General features: G+C 45.5%; 1 protein-coding gene across 6 annotated transcripts in view; it reads right to left on the reverse strand.

The window, feature by feature from the left end:
* The window catches only part of AP4S1 (adaptor related protein complex 4 subunit sigma 1), a 75,031-nt gene that overhangs the window by 57,018 nt on the left and 2,370 nt on the right, over window positions 1-15,643 (reverse strand). The window lies entirely within an intron of this gene.

Consider the following 15,643-nt stretch of genomic DNA (forward strand, 5'->3'; position numbering starts at 1 on the left):
TGGCTTCATAGAATGAGTTTGGGAGTATTCACTCCTCTTCTATTTTTTGGAAAAATTTTAGGAGAATGGGTATTATGTCTTCTCTCTGTGTCTGATAAAATTCCGAGGTAAATCCGTCCAGCCCAGGGATTTTGTTCTTGGGTAGTTTTTTGATTACCGTTTCAATTTCTTTGCTTGTAATTGGTTTGTTTAACTTTTGTGTTTCTTCCTTGGTCAGACTTGGAAGGTTGTATTTTTCTAGGAAGTTGTCCATTTCTTCTAGGTTTTCCAGCTTGTTGGCATATAGGTTTTCACAGTAGTCTTTAATAATTCTTTGTATTCTGTGGAGTCTGTCGTGATTTTTCCGTTCTCATTTCTGATTCTGTTGATTTGTGTTGATTCTCTTTTTCTCTTAATAAGTTTGGCTAGAGGCTTATCTATTTTGTTTATTTTCTCAAAGAACCAGCTCGTGGTTTCATTGATTTTTGCTATTGTTTTCTTCTTCTCAGTTTTGTTTATTTCTTCTCTGATCTTTATTATGTCCCTCCTTCTGCTGACTTTAGGCCTCATTTGTTCTTCTTTTTCCAGTTTCGATAATTGTGATGTTAGACTATTCATTTGGGATTGTTCTTCCTTCTTCAAGTGTGCCTGGATTGCTATATACTTTCCTCTTAAGACTGCTTTCGCTGCATCCCACAGAAGTTGGAGCTTTGTGTTGTTGTTGTCATTTGTTTCCATATATTCCTTGATCTCCATTTTAATTTGGTCGTTAATCCATTGATTATTTCGGAGCATGTTGTTAAGCCTCCATGTGTTTCTGAGCCTTTTTGTTTTCTTTGTAGAATTTATTTCTAGTTTTATGCCTTTGTGGTCTGAAAAGTTGGTTGGTAGGATTTCAGTCTTTTTGAATTTACTGAGGCTCTTTTTGTGGGCTAGTATGTGGTCTATTCTGGAGAATGTTCCATGTGCACTTGAGAAGAATGTGTTCCTGTTGGTTTTGGATGTAGAGTTCTATAGATGTCTATTAGGTCCATCTCTTCTAGTGTGTTGTTCAGTGCTTCTGTGTCCTTACTTATTTTCGGTCCAGTGGATCTCTCCTTTGGGCTGAGTGGCGTGTTGAAGTCGCCCAAAATGAATGCATTGCATTCTATTTCCTCCTTTAGTTCTGTTAGTATTTGTTTCACATATGCTGGTGCTTCTGTGTTGGGTGCATATATATTTATAATGGTTATATCCTCTTGTTGGACTGAGCCCTTTATCATTATGTAATGTCCTTCTTTATCTCTTGTTACTTTCTTTCTTTTGAAGTCTATTTTGTCTGATACTAGTACTGCAACACCTGCCTTTTTCTCCCTGTTGTTTGCATGAAATATCTTTTTCCATCCCTTGACTTTTAGTCTGTGCATGTCTTTGGTTTGAGGTGAGTCTCTTGTAAGCAGCATATAGATGGGTCTTGCTTTTTTATCCATTCTATTATTCTGTGTCTTTTGATTGGTGCATTCAGTCCATTTACATTTAGGTTGAGTATTGAGAAATATGTACTTACTGCCATTGCAGGTTTTAGATTTGTGGTTACCAAAGGTTCAAGGTTAGCTTCTTTAGTATCTTACTGTCTAACTTAACTCGCTTATTGAGCTGTTATAAACACTGTCTGGTGATTTTTTATTTCTCTCCCTTCTTATTCCTCCTCCTCCATTCTTTATATGTTGGTTGTTTTATTCTGTGCTCTTTTGTGTTTCCTTTAACTGCTTTTGTGGGTAGTTTATTTTATTTTTTGTCTTTAGTTAGTATTTGGTTAGTCTGCTTTCTTTGCTGTGATTTTATTTTCTCTGGTGACATCTGTTTAGTCTTAGGAGTGCTCCCGTCTAGAACAGTCCCTCTAAAATATCCTGTAGAGGTGGTTTGTGGGAGGCCAATTCCCTCAACTTTTGCTTGTGTGGGAATTGTTTAATCCCTCCTTCATATTTAAATGATAATCGTGCTGGATACAGTATTCTTGGTTCAAGGCCCTTCTGTTTCATTGCATTAAATATATGATGCCATTCTCTTCTGGCCTGCAAGGTTTCTGTTGAAAAGTCTGATGATAGCCTGATGGGTTTTCCTTTGTAGGTGACCTTTTTTCTCTCTCTAGCTGCCTTTAAAACTCTGTCCTTGTCCTTGGTCTTTGCCATTTTAATTATTATGTGTCTTGGTGTTGTCCTCCTTGGGTCCCTTCTGTTGGGAGTTCTGTGTACGTCCGTGGTCTGATTGATTTTATCCTCCCCGAGTTTGGGGAAGTTTTCAGCAATTATTTCTTCAAAGACACTTTCTATCCCTTTTTCTCTCTCTTCTTCTTCTTCTGGTACCCCTATAATGCAGATATTGTTCCTTTTGGATTCGTCACACAGTTCTCTTAATATTGTTTCATTCCTGGAGATCCTTTTATCTCTCTCTGCATCAGCTTCTATGTGTTCCTGTTCTCTGTTTTCTATTCCGTCAATGGCCTCTTGCATCTTATCCATTCTGCTTATAAATCCTTCCAGAGATTGTTTCATTTCTGTAATCTCCCTCCGGATATCATCCCTTAGCTCTTGTATATTTCTCTGCAGCTCCATCAGCATGGTTATGACCTTTATTTTGAATTCTTTTTCAGGAAGACTGGTTAGGTCTATCTCCTTCTCAGGCGTTGACTCTGTGATTTTGATCTGTATCAAATTCTTCTGCCTTTTCATGGCAATAGAGATAGTTTACAGAGCTGGTGTGTGTGATGGCTGGGAGAACGTCCCTTCTTGCTGGTTTGTGGCCTTCCTCTCCTGGGAGAACAGCGACCTCTAGCGGCTTGTGCTGTGTAGCTGCATGCAGATGGGGCTTCTGATTCTTGCCCGGTGGCTATGGAGTTTAGCTCCACAATTGCTGTGTGTGTGGCCTGCCTGAGGCTGCTACTCCGATATGGCGGAGCCGCGTCGGAGGGGAAATGGCCTAGAGGCTGTTTATCTCTGTGAGGGTCTGCTGAGCTCCACTGCTGACCAAGGGGTTAGGGCGCCAGAGTTCCCCCGGATTCGCAGTTGCTGGGCTAAGTGTCCCGGGATGCTTCCGTCCAGCTGTAAGGTCACTGTCCCTTTAAGACTTTCAAAAAGCACTCGCTTTTCTTTGTCCCAGGGGCACCGCCTTCTGGGACCGATCACAGGTCTTAGTGTCCTGTTTCCGTAGTTTCCAGCACCCCACGCATGCACTGTGTGTCTGCGCTCTGGTGCGGATGGCTAGGGCTGGGTGTTTAGCAGTCCTGGGCTCCCTCCCCCTCCCCACTCCGACTCCTCTCCTCCTGCTGGGAGCTGGGGTAAGCAGTGCTCCAGTCCCACCGGGCCGTGGCTTGTATCTTACCCCCTTCACAAGGCACTGGGTTCTCGCAGGTGTGGATGTAGTCTCGCTGTTGTCCTGTGTCTTATGGTCTCTCTTTTAGGAAGAGTTGTATTTGTTGTATTTTCAAAAATATATATGGTTTTGGGAGGAGATTTCTGCTGCTCTACTCCCGCCGCCATCTTGGCTCCACCTTAGACTTCCTATTTTTGCATGATGGAAATTTTTGAAAATAAAAAGCTAAATAAAAAAGCCTATGTAAAATACAATTTCAAATATAGGATTACTATATAAACCCTAAAGAACAAAAGGAGCAAAGGGCAACAGGAGTTATTTTTCAATGCTCTAAAGAATTCTTCATTTTTCGTGGGATATTTGTCATGTACTTTAAGTTAGTCTATTAATAGACAAAACTAAAGATGACCATAATTTAAAAATGGTATAAAAGTAAGTTTTCGTGAAATTTTGCAAATTTAAAACATTCTCTCAAGAGAACACTGTCTCTAATGTAGACTACCCAGGCAAGGTGTCTGGGTCTGGTATCTTTCTTTGAACATTCTCCCCCTGTTGCCACAACAGGAGACAAACTACATTTCCAAGATTGTTAAATTACTACCTAGGAAGGTTTTGGCAATTTCCCAGTCATATTTTCCACTCCTTTGGTCCTGGTTGTTTACTTTTAGCCAACGTCCAGCAGGACTCCAGGATTCTGTTTCCCCCTTCAATTCTGACATCTCTATGAGTTACCTATTACATAATATTACCACAGCCTACTGCTTTCTGACTCATATAATTCCCCAGGGACAATTCAGGGATGAAGTTGGGCTAGGATTTTATATAGCATGTGGAGTTTCCTAAAGGTTTTGGTGCCTATTTTTCTAAAATCTGTGAAGGTTCTTTTCATTTAATCACAAAAGTGTATTTGAATAGTTCATGTATGTATTTTTGCAATTTTCTTAGCCATAGGCAACTACTGTTGAAGGGTCCCCACCAGTAAGATGGCAAACTTCCGGTTTCTCTTCGGGGTCCTCAGTTCCTGCCGGCGCCACCTGAAGCCCAATCACCTCTCGCCCCCCTCCCAATCCCAGCACCTAGCCAACAGCCAACAGCCCCATAGAAGTGACACCTCAATCAATTCATGCCCCTTCCTATATAACCCAGTACCTTTCCCTAATAAAGCGGAACTCTCCGGTGAATTGCTGCTGTGTGTCGCTCCTTTCCTTTCATTGGTGCCGAAACCCGGGAGACGGGACACCCCAACTGGGCCCCGTCTTCCCCCCGACACCAGCAGCAGCTTGCCCTCGTCCTCTTTTTCCGGCACTGCCTCATCACACTCACCACTCCTCTCTGGCCTTTAGGTAAGTTTTCCCCCCCGGAGTGGGCCACTCTTCTCCGAGATATCGCAGTGCCATTGACCGTGATCGTCCGGCAAGGCCCTGACGCTCAGGGATGAGGAGGGAACTCTCCCCACCTCAGGCCTTCACGGCTGCAGCGGACCCTCAGGCCCCTCCTCCAACAGCCATAAATCCCCGCCTCAAGCCTTTATGGCTGCAGCGGACCCTCAGGCCCCTCCTCCAACAGTCATAAACGCATTCACCGTCCCTTCCATCAGTGCTGAAACTTAAGCAAAATTTCCCCGGGGTGGGCCACTCTTCTCCGAGCTATCACAGTGCCATTGACCGTGATCGTCCGGCAAGGCCCTGATGCTCGGGGATGAGGAGGGAACGCTCCCCGCCTCAGGCCTTCACGGCTGCGGCGGACCCTCAGGCCCCTCCTCCGACAGCCATAAATCCCCGCCTCAGGCCTTCACGGCTGCGGCAGACTCTCAGGCCCCCCCCCAACAGCCATAAACGAGGTGACTCCTTTGCGGATGAGAACGCTCCCTTTCCCTGCCCCCTCCTCCTTCTGTTCCGCCCGCCGAAATCTGTTCTGTCTGCCGAAAACGCCTAGCGCTAGGTACCTCGTGACTCCGGCACTCTGCCTTCTTAGGGAAGTCTGGGTGACGACCCACACTTCCTAAGAAATTCCGACTCGTATACGAGTTTCCGCAGACCACCAAGGATCATTGGGGATGCCCTTTGTCTCCTTGCGGTCTGCTTCCAGTCCGAGGATCTCCGTTTGTCTGCCCCTGTTTGTCTCCTTCTCTGTCCTTTAGCCATGGGAGCCTCCTCATCCCTCCCTGAAAGTTCACCTCTTGAATGCCTGCTTAAGCATCTGGCTACCCTCTCCCTGATGCTTGATATAAAACCAAAACTTCTCCGTAAATACTGCTCCCAAGATTGGCTGATATACCCCCTAGACAATAACAACCAATGGCCCGCAGGGGGAACTCTTGACCCTAACATCACTCGCGATCTTTTTAACTACTGCCAGCACCTGAAAAAATGGAAGGAGATTCCCTATATCAAAGCTTTCCGCCTCCTCCTCCCCCCCCCCCCGCCCGCTCCCAAGTTCTCCTAGCCTGCAAGCCGCCGCCCCCGCAGAAGCCTCCCGTTCACTCCCTTCCCCTTTTTCTCCTACAACAGCCCTTCTCCCTTCCTTCCCCACCATCTCCTCCCCCATCTCACCTCCTCCGCCTTCGTCCCCTGCAGATTAAGCCTGAGCCTTTCAGCCCCCCCTTTAACTAGGTCCCAAGAGCCTCCTCTGTCTTTGCCCTCATCACCTGTTTCTCCCCTGTTAGGGACCGCCTTTGTCTTCTCACATGTTTGTAGAGAGAATGGGAAAGCACCTTCCCCCATGTCTGAACACACCATGGGAAAGCACAAGCTAAAGAACAACCAGTGCAGTCCTTATAAGTTATCTGTCCACAAAAAATATCTTGCCAAGACTCCTTACTCTGAAAATAGGGAGACCTTGAAGATGTGTAGAAACACCACCCCTGCTTCTAGCTATGCCCTTCCCCCACTTGCCATGTGGCAGGAATGGAGAACAAAGAACATTCTGTTTACGCATTCCATAAGCAACTAACTAGAGCCTGCTGTACCTCAGTTAGTAGAGCATGGGACTCTTAACCTCAGAGTCATGAGTTCAAGCCCAACTAGAGCGGTACAGGCAAGCAGCTGGGCTGCTAGTTGGTGACACGTGGGTCCGATTCTATCTTTATTTTCTTTGCCCCTCTTCCGCACTTCAGGACCTGCTCGACTAGGCGCGGCTAGACCGCGTCACTCCCCCACAGACTGAGCCAGAACCCTTCAGTCCCCGTCAGACTCAGTCCCAAGAGCCTCCCAAAATTATTGCCCCCCTCCGGGAGGTAGCAGTGTCCAAAGGCATCGTGCGTGTTCACGTCCCTTTCTCCTTATGAGATTTAGCCCAACTAGAGAAACGCCTAGGTTCCTTTTCCACTGATCCCATGACATACATCAGGGAGTTTCAATGGACCCTCCAGTCTTACAGCCTCACGCATCATGACATTTTCATGCTCCTGGCCAATACTCTTCTCCCTGAAGAGCGTAGATGAGCTTGGGACTTCGCCCAAACGCATGCTACCGAAACCCACAGGACTGACCCCACCTGTCCCCCTGGCCCCACTGCTGTTCCCGAACAAGACCCACACTGGGATTATAACACCGCCGTGAGTCTCCACTCTCGAGATATTTTTGCCTCCTGCTTAATAGCAGGTCTGAAAAAGGCAGCTCGTAAAGTAGTCAATTTTCAAAAGCTTCAAGACATAATTCAAAAGAGAGACGAAACCCCCTCCGAGTTCTTAGACAGACTCACTCAAGCCCTATTACAGTATACCAGCCTGGACCCAGAAACACCTGAAGGAAGACAGGTCCTTATGACATACTTCCTAGCTCAAAGCTACCCCGACATTAAAGCTAAACTCAAAAAGTTAGAACAGGGCCCCGCTACCCCACAGACTGAGATCCTAACAGTGGCCTTTAAAGTCTTCCATAACCGGGAGGAGGAGAAAGAACGCCGTAAACAAAAGGCTGATCAGGCCAATTTCCAGATGTTAGCCCAGCTGATAAAACCACAACCTGGGCACCCCTCTACAGACAAGCCCCCCCCCCAGGAGCTTGTTTCAAGTGTGGAAAAGAGGGACATTGGTCAAGGGCATGCCCCTCCCCCAGATCTCCTACCACCCCATGCCCCAGATGCCACAAAAAGGGCCACTGGGGGTCTGATTGCCCAACCACCCGAAGGGGAGGCTGGACGAACAACCCCCATCCTAAGCCCACCGTAGTGGGGCTGGCAGAAGAAGATTGATGGGGCCCGGGGGCTTCTCACCCGACCATTTCCATCACCAAACAGGAGCCCAGGGTTACATTAACAGTAGATGGTCACCCCATCTCCTTCCTCCTAGATACAGGAGCCACCTTCTCAGTCTTACGAGAATACCAGGGCCCTACCACGCCAGCCATTACTCCTATAGTCAGGGAAGGAGGTAAACAGATTTTCCCATTAAACCCCCCACCCACCCTTTTATGCACAATCCAAGACAATCCCATACCTTTCTCCCACTCCTTCCTGGTTATGCCCCAGTGTCCCATCCCTTTACTAGGACGGGACATCCTTTCTCTCCTCCATGTTTCCATAACTATATCCACTCCCACAGCCCCCAGTGCTCCCTTTCTGATGGCCCTCATAGCCGACGACCCCCCTCTACCCAATGAAAGCTCTGGTTCTGCCCTCATACACCCTGTAATCCCAAAGTTTGGGACATTACAAGCCCCTCCGTGGCTCTATGTCCTCCTGCCTCTATCAAATTATGTGACCCCTCTCAGTATATCTATCAGGCCCAATACCCCCTAACCACTTCAGCCCTCATAGGCCTCCAACCCATCATTCAAGATCTCTTAAACATAAATTACCTCAGACCCACTCACTCCCCATTTAATACCCCCATATTAGCTGTTAAAAAAAACCAACGGATCTTTCCACGTTGTCCAAGCCTCATCAACATAGCCGTTGTCCCTATCCATCCCTTAGTTCCAAATCCATACAGCCTTTTATCGCAAATCCCTGCCTCAGCATCCCACTTCTCAGTCCTAGATCTCAAGGACCCATTTTTCTATCCCTCTAGACCCCTGCTCCCAAGATTTTTTCATCTTCACCTGGACGGACCCATACACAAGACATTCTGAACAACTCACTTGGACAGTTTTGCCACAAAGCTTCCGAGATAGTCCCCATATTTTTAGACAGGTCCTAGCTCATGACCTCAAACAGTTTCATCATGATCACTCCAAGTCCACCTTATTAAAATACATAGACAATCTTCTACTCTGCAGTCCCTCGTGAGAACAATCTCAACTTGACACTGCCTCCCAACTTAACCTTCTAGCTTCCAGAAGTTACTGAGTATCCCCCATCAAAGCTCAAATCTCTTCCCCTTCTGTCACTTACCTCAGATTCCTTCTATCTCAACAAAGAAAGTCCATTACCTTAGACAGAAAATAGCTCCTCTCTGACCTGCCCATTCCCAAAACCAAGACAGAAATCCTTTCCTTTCTAGGCCTGGCTAGATATTTTAGAGCATAGATCACTAACTTCTCCCTGCTCCCTGTTGGCAAGACCCCTATAAGACCTCAGCAAGAGCCCCCCTAAAAAACCATTATCCTCCTCACCCCGACACTCCTTCATTAAGCTCCGTCAAGCCATTGTAGAAGCCCCAGATCTCCATCTTCCTGATTTGTCGAAGCCCTTCTCATTATACATTCATGAGAGGTCCAGTCAAGCTCTAGGAGTCCTAGGCCAATATTATGGCCCATCCTTTGCCCCAGTAGCTTATCTCTCCAAGCAAATAGACCCCACAGTTCAGGGATGGGCCCCCTGCCTACGAGCATTAGCCGCTAGACAGCTCTTGCAGAAAGAAGCTCATAAACTGACATTCAGGGCACCCCTTACCATTCTGTCCCCACATCACCTAAAAGATCTCTTAACCTACAAAAGTTTACAGACTCTCCCTCCCTCCAGACTCCTGACCTTACTGTCCTCTTTCCTCCAAAATCCCGTTCACCCCCTTTGCCATCCATACCCGAATCATGACTTTTTCCTCCTTTACTGCTCTCTCGCTTTTTTCCCTCATTCCTATTGTCTTCCCCACCACCCCGGCCTCCTTTGTATGGTGATTCAAAGTCAGAGAGACTTACACACAGCATCAAACAAAAGTTACTGCCCTCACTGCCACACCAGACTGCCCTCTGAAAAGCTGCTCTGAGCCTTTATACCTCCACTTTCCTCCCTCCACTGAAGTGCTCACTAGCAGCTACCCTTATTCTCCCTACCTCTGCTTCCTCTATGACCAAAAACAAGCCTATTGCAGGCGATGGCCAGATACCTACGGGAGATGTCCCTACTGGTCTTGCGCCATTCACTACATGAGTAACTTCCAGTACCCACAGTATTACTCCTCCAACCGTTTCATGAAATATCCCAACGGCTCATTCTCCTTATCAATCCCAGATCCCTGGGACTCTCGATGGGCCGCCAGAGTCACAGCCTCAGTTTACTATGGGGGGGGGTCCTTGACCCCCCACGGTACCCTTCATATCTCTCAAAAGTATGTTCCCTCTCATTCCCAGATCTCTCAAGTTGCATCAGATAGCAGACATTCCGAAAAAGTCATTATCCAAACTCTTGACGGCACCTCTTCATCTTCTTATCCCCACCCCTCTTCCCATTTCTCCTACTCTTCATTACAGCTCATTCAGGACACCACCATCTTTCTCAACCACACCCTTAACACAGCCAATTGTTTCTTGTGTGCATCTACAGCGCCCACTGCTGGCCGCCGTGCCCCCTAATATTTCCAACTACTCCTTCCATGCAGAAAGACAACCCCTCTGCCCCCTGGCAGACATACCCCTATGGGAACCAGAATACGCAGATAATCTCACCATCCACCACTGTGTAGGCCCAACTCCACCCCCCTCCAGCGCACTTCACTGCCTCTCTATCTACACCCCTACCTCCGGCTCTAAGACTTTTACGCAACCAGGACACTTCTTTTGGTGTAATGGCAGTCTTTTCAACTCAGTGCCTCTCAACTCCGATACACCCTGCATTCTCGTCACCCTAATCCCACAGTTTACACTTTACAGCATGGCAGAATTTCTTGAGCTCCAACCTCCCTTGCCCTCACGTACATAAAGAGCTGCTTTCCTTCCCATCATGGTCAGTAGCTCTTTGATCACCTCAGCCATTGGGGCAGGGTTTTCGGGAGAAGCCTTGGGTCACTCTCTATGGGCAGTTAGAGATCTCAATGCCAAACTTGAGGGAGCCCTGACATCCACTGCCGATTCCCTAGCCTCTCTCCAAAGACAGGTCACTTCGCTAGCTAAAGTCACCCTTCAAAACCGGCGGGCCCTAGATCTGCTTACAGCCGAGAAGGGCGGCACCTGCGTCTTCCTCTGGGAAGAGTGCTGCTATTACATCATCGAATCCGGCATTGTAGAAACTGACATCACCAAACTCACCGACCTTGCCTCCAGCCTCCACTCTGCTTCCAATTCCAACCCATTCTCTTCAATACTAACAAACCCCCTCCTCACCTGGCTCTAGCCCATTGCAGGCCCCATAATAATCATTCTTCTCGCCTGTCTCTTCTTATCCTGTATAATAAAGTTCATCAAATCCCAAGTCGGAAAAATCTCTAATCAAGCTTTCAACCAGTTTTTACCAGCTTCTGGCCACAGAAGATCCCTCACCCTCACGTGACCTCCTCACCACATGCTGAGATGGACCCCTCTCTCCACTGGAAACTGTTCCTAGAAACAATGGCCGCAGAGGCCTGGCTCCTGACACCCATATCCTCTTAGCACCATTAGAATCAACCGGTCCTCGACCTATAGTTATAAAGAACCTTCATTAATTTCCAACCTGAAGAAGTCCACATCTACTCATCCTTACTGTGGGGAATCCTATCAACCCTTTCCTCCCGATCCTCAAACCCTCACTCCCTTCTCCGCCCCTGTTCAGCAAGAAGCAGTCAGAGAGAAAGCAACGTCCACAAACCCATAGAGGAGAAAGGGGGGAATGAAGGGCCCCCACCAGTAAGATGGCAATCTTCCGGCTTCTCTTCGGGGTCCTCAGTTCCCGCCGGCGCCACCTGAAGCCCAATCACCTCTCGCCCCCCTCCCAATCCCAGCACCTAGCCAACAGCCAACAGCCCCGTAGAAGTAACACCACAATCACCCTATGCCCCTTCCTATATAACCCAGCACCTTTCCCTAATAAAGCGGAACTCTCCGGTGAATTGCTGCTGTGTGTCGCTCCTTTCCTTTCAACTGTAATGAGAAATAGATATCTGGTCTTACTTGGTAGGTTAAACCATGGTGCAGGTCAAAGCTGCCTCCTGGTTTTCTTTTCCATCAGTATTATATAGTCTGCTCCTTTGGTTTCTGAATACATGCCAAGTCTTCTCAAAGATCTTCTGGGCTCTAAGAATGGTTTGTTCCCTGTACTTATAAATGTATACACTGCATAATTTCCCCAGGTATGGAATCACCCCAAAACTAATTAAAAATTATTTCAAAAGTAAATGATTTAGGAACCAGAGACAGTAATACTGAGCCCATTGATAGGACAGTGGGAGGCAGAATAGTGAAGAGCCTTTATTTCTTGTTTCCAAATAAACATATACATTCACTGACTGACAGTGAGAACTACTTCCTCTTCTGCCAAGGACTTGTGGAAGTGACCCAGAACTCTTCTCTCACCTTTTTCTCTTCCCCACGGAGATAAGAATACAGTCACAACATTTTCAGATGATGAAAAAAGGTGACTAGGGTTTGTGAACCAGTTTGAGCTCTTTGTTAGAAGGATATCAGGTACATAGTCAGCAAGGCATAAAACTGGCTGTTCCAGTGAGTAGTTACAGGGAGCCATACAGTTCTCCAAGACAGGATCAAAACTCTTTGTACATCAGGTACTGCAGTAATTGGGAAAAGGCATCTGAACATTAACGGCTCGTGACTTATTTAAAAGCCTGAAATTCCCTAACATATCTTTGCTAATGTAATAGATGCACATGAAATATGACAAATCCCTTTTTGGGCAAATAGAATAAGCACACAAGTGTTTAAGATTAGCTAATGGGAAAGAAAAAAATACCTTAAAATTATAAATTGATTAAATATAAAGGCTTTCTTGATGATCATTAGCAATATATTGAAACTGAGAATCAATGGGAGTGGAGGAGGGATGAACAGGACTCATGAAAGGACAACAAATAAGTTTCAAAGGAGAGACTGAAGAGAGGAAATAACTCAGCCAATTTATGGAGGGAGTTTCCGTTAGGTTAAGTTGGAGGTGATAATATGGCCTGGGGAAAGCTCATTACCTTCAGAGGACAAGATTCTAAAAGTTCACTGCAAAGTGTCCTCAGGGGTCATGGACACAAAACTCAACAGTGTAAAAATCATTCTCCCAACAGAGGAGAAAATCTTGGTGTACTTTACTTTTAATACTCAGAGCAAAACACAAGGAAACACACACACATAAACTCAGGGCAATTCTAGTTATTGAACCCTAAGAGATAACTGCTACAATGGTAGCAAAAACTAATAAGAAATGATTGAAGTGAAAGAAAAATATTCAATTAGTCTAATCTAAATTTAAGTTATCCATCAAACATTTATTGGGGATTTCATGGTCCCAGACATTGAGCTGTGAACTATGTGAACAAGAAGGTCATGGGTCGTCATTTGAGGAGGCTACAATCTTGCAGATAAAGGACTATGATCAGGGAAGAATATGCCCAAAGATTGCATTAGCAACATTTATAAAACCCTGGAGAAAGTGAATGTAGATATGTTCAACTGTAATTCTTCAAATAGGGAGCACACTTGAAATTGAAAAATAGTTTTAAGACAGACCTGGACAAGATACAGATTTCCTCTGCTCTCTGAAAATAAGAGTATTCCTATGAAAACTTTCATAAGCCCAAATGGCATAAGGTGAAGAAACAGTTGTCATTAATTCATAGAGAAAATTTTTTGAGCATTTCCAGATGCCAAAAATAACCTGTTTTAGGCTTTTCTGATACCTTAGACACATCTTGCTAAGGGAAGCACAAAATAAATCCAGATAAAGCACAGATGCTCACAGACACAGTTTGAAGCCATGGTGCTTACTACGGAGATACTCAGTGTAGCTCCCAGGGAAGGAGCCTGTGGGGCCACTCACCGCGCAGAGCGTGCACTGCCTCTGTTTAGGCCCACTGCAAAACAAATGCTGAATGCTGTTTTTGTTCACCATTTTTTTGTAAAAGTGAAAATCCTCTTTGGATTTCTTTTGGTTAGTGAAACAGGTACTAATGTAGGTCTTTCATTAAATTGAAGTGGTTTCCTAAAAGCAGGGGATATCTGTACTGAGGAAGCCGGGCAATTGGTGCTAAGTAATTTGCCTAAAACTAGACTGGAAAGTCTGTGAGGGCAGAGATAATGTCTGTCTGGTTCACAGTGGATCACCAAGGACTAGCAGAGTATCTGAAAAACAGTAGCCAATCAATAAATTAAAGAAAAATAAATGAGTGAAGCAAAAATTTGCAGCACCTGTTATGTGCAGGTCTTGCTTTCATCGTGTTTAGTAGGAATGCCACTAACAAGTACATAGACAATATCAATACAATGTAATATTAGGAGATAAGCATGTATACTATTAGGATAGAGTCTCCAGATAATTCAGGGATCTGCAAAGCTTCTTGGATCAAGTAATACTTCAACTTAATTTTGAAGGAAGAAGGGAAGGAAAACCAGTGGGACACAGCATGTGTTAAAATCTCATGGAATGAAACAGTGTTACGCATATCAAGAACCCCACATGGTGCAGCTCGGCTAGAGTGAAGAATGGGGTGCCATTGATGCCGGGGGTTCTTGTTTGCAGAGCCGAAGAATGAGCTTCACAGTCAAGGTAGGAGAGCAAGGTGCAGGCTTTTATTTAGAGATAAAGTGAAAGGACAGAGCTCCGGGCTCACGCCAGGAGGGGACAAGAGAGTCCGTAGTGGTGCATTGTCTAGGGGTTTTTTAATAGGCAGTTGAGGATTTTTCGAGAACACGAAAAAACTTAGGGGTGGGGGCTTGTTAAGTGGTCCCTGAATATTAAAAATAAACTTAACTGTAAGGAATTTCCTGCCTTGATTTCTCTCTGGGACACCGGCACCTTGGTCTGGGAGCATATCAAAAGGCTTCTTTTGGTGTAGCTGGGCCTGCCCAGCTCCCAAGGTGGGCTGAGGTATTGTCTACTTGCTAAAGAATCTTGCCTCTTGAACTTCCTGGGTGTTAAAATGCAATCTTATCTTCAAGATGGAATTCTTCCTGCCCTTTACTATGCCATTTACAGCTGGGTCTGCATGCTAAGTTAAGTAGCTCAGTTTGCAGAATCACCTCCTCAGATCTGAAGGAGGAAAGACAGCACATAGGCCTGGGCCTTTTAGTATGGTAAAGTGAATCTTACACATGGTTGCAAATGATTAGATAATAAAACATGTGCTACTCTTCTTTATCTGGGGAACATTAACTGATTTCACTGAAGAATGATTCTAGAGCTCAATGTTTAACATAGAGTTTTAGCAGGGGGGGTTTCCTTGCATGTAGTTACATTGCTCTGACTGCAGATATCCCACCCTGCCCCATCCGGAGGCCCTCACCCTACTCTGACTACATCCATGGTCCCTGTCTCACCATGATGTTGTGGTGGCAGATTAAGTGATGGGGAGGATCTAGATTTGAAGGATCCTTATATGCTGGTCCAAAATTTGGGCTTTATTCTAAGTCTGGTGATCACTAAAATATTTTAAGCAGAAAATGGCAGGATCAGATCTGCATTCTGAAGATCACTCAGGCACCACTGGTAGTGGGAGGTGGGGAGAGTAGACGTGGTAAGATTTAAGTTAAGACATGCAAAAAAGATAATGGAAAAGAAAAACGTTATTGAGAAAGAAATCGGAAGTGGGGGCTAAGGGGATGAAAGGTACTAGAATGATGGTCAGGCCTCAGGTTTGGTTGTAGTGCCACTTAATAAGATAGTTAATAGAAAAGGAGCAGTATTTTCTGTTTTTTGTTTTGAAGGTAGGTGGGGAGGGAAAAAGGATTATAAATCCAGTCTCTACTTGAGCTTGAGGTACCAGTGGGAAATATAAGTGCATTTGTTCTTTTGTTGCCAACATAATGAAAGTCAATCACCCCCATTCACAAATGTTTGTTCGTACTCAAATATTTCTCTGTCCGGAGCAGCGTGGTGCATTGAATAGCGGGACTTATGTGGTTGATATAAAATGAAGTAATAGTACTTTAATAATACGGAGAAATAGTTGTTAATAGTGACCTAGGACCTCATTTCATGTATAAATAAAACATGGCAGCCTGGGTAACAAGCTCAATCG

This window comes from Manis javanica, chromosome 8 (genome assembly GCF_040802235.1).
Source record: "Manis javanica isolate MJ-LG chromosome 8, MJ_LKY, whole genome shotgun sequence".
Taxonomy (NCBI): domain Eukaryota; kingdom Metazoa; phylum Chordata; class Mammalia; order Pholidota; family Manidae; genus Manis; species Manis javanica.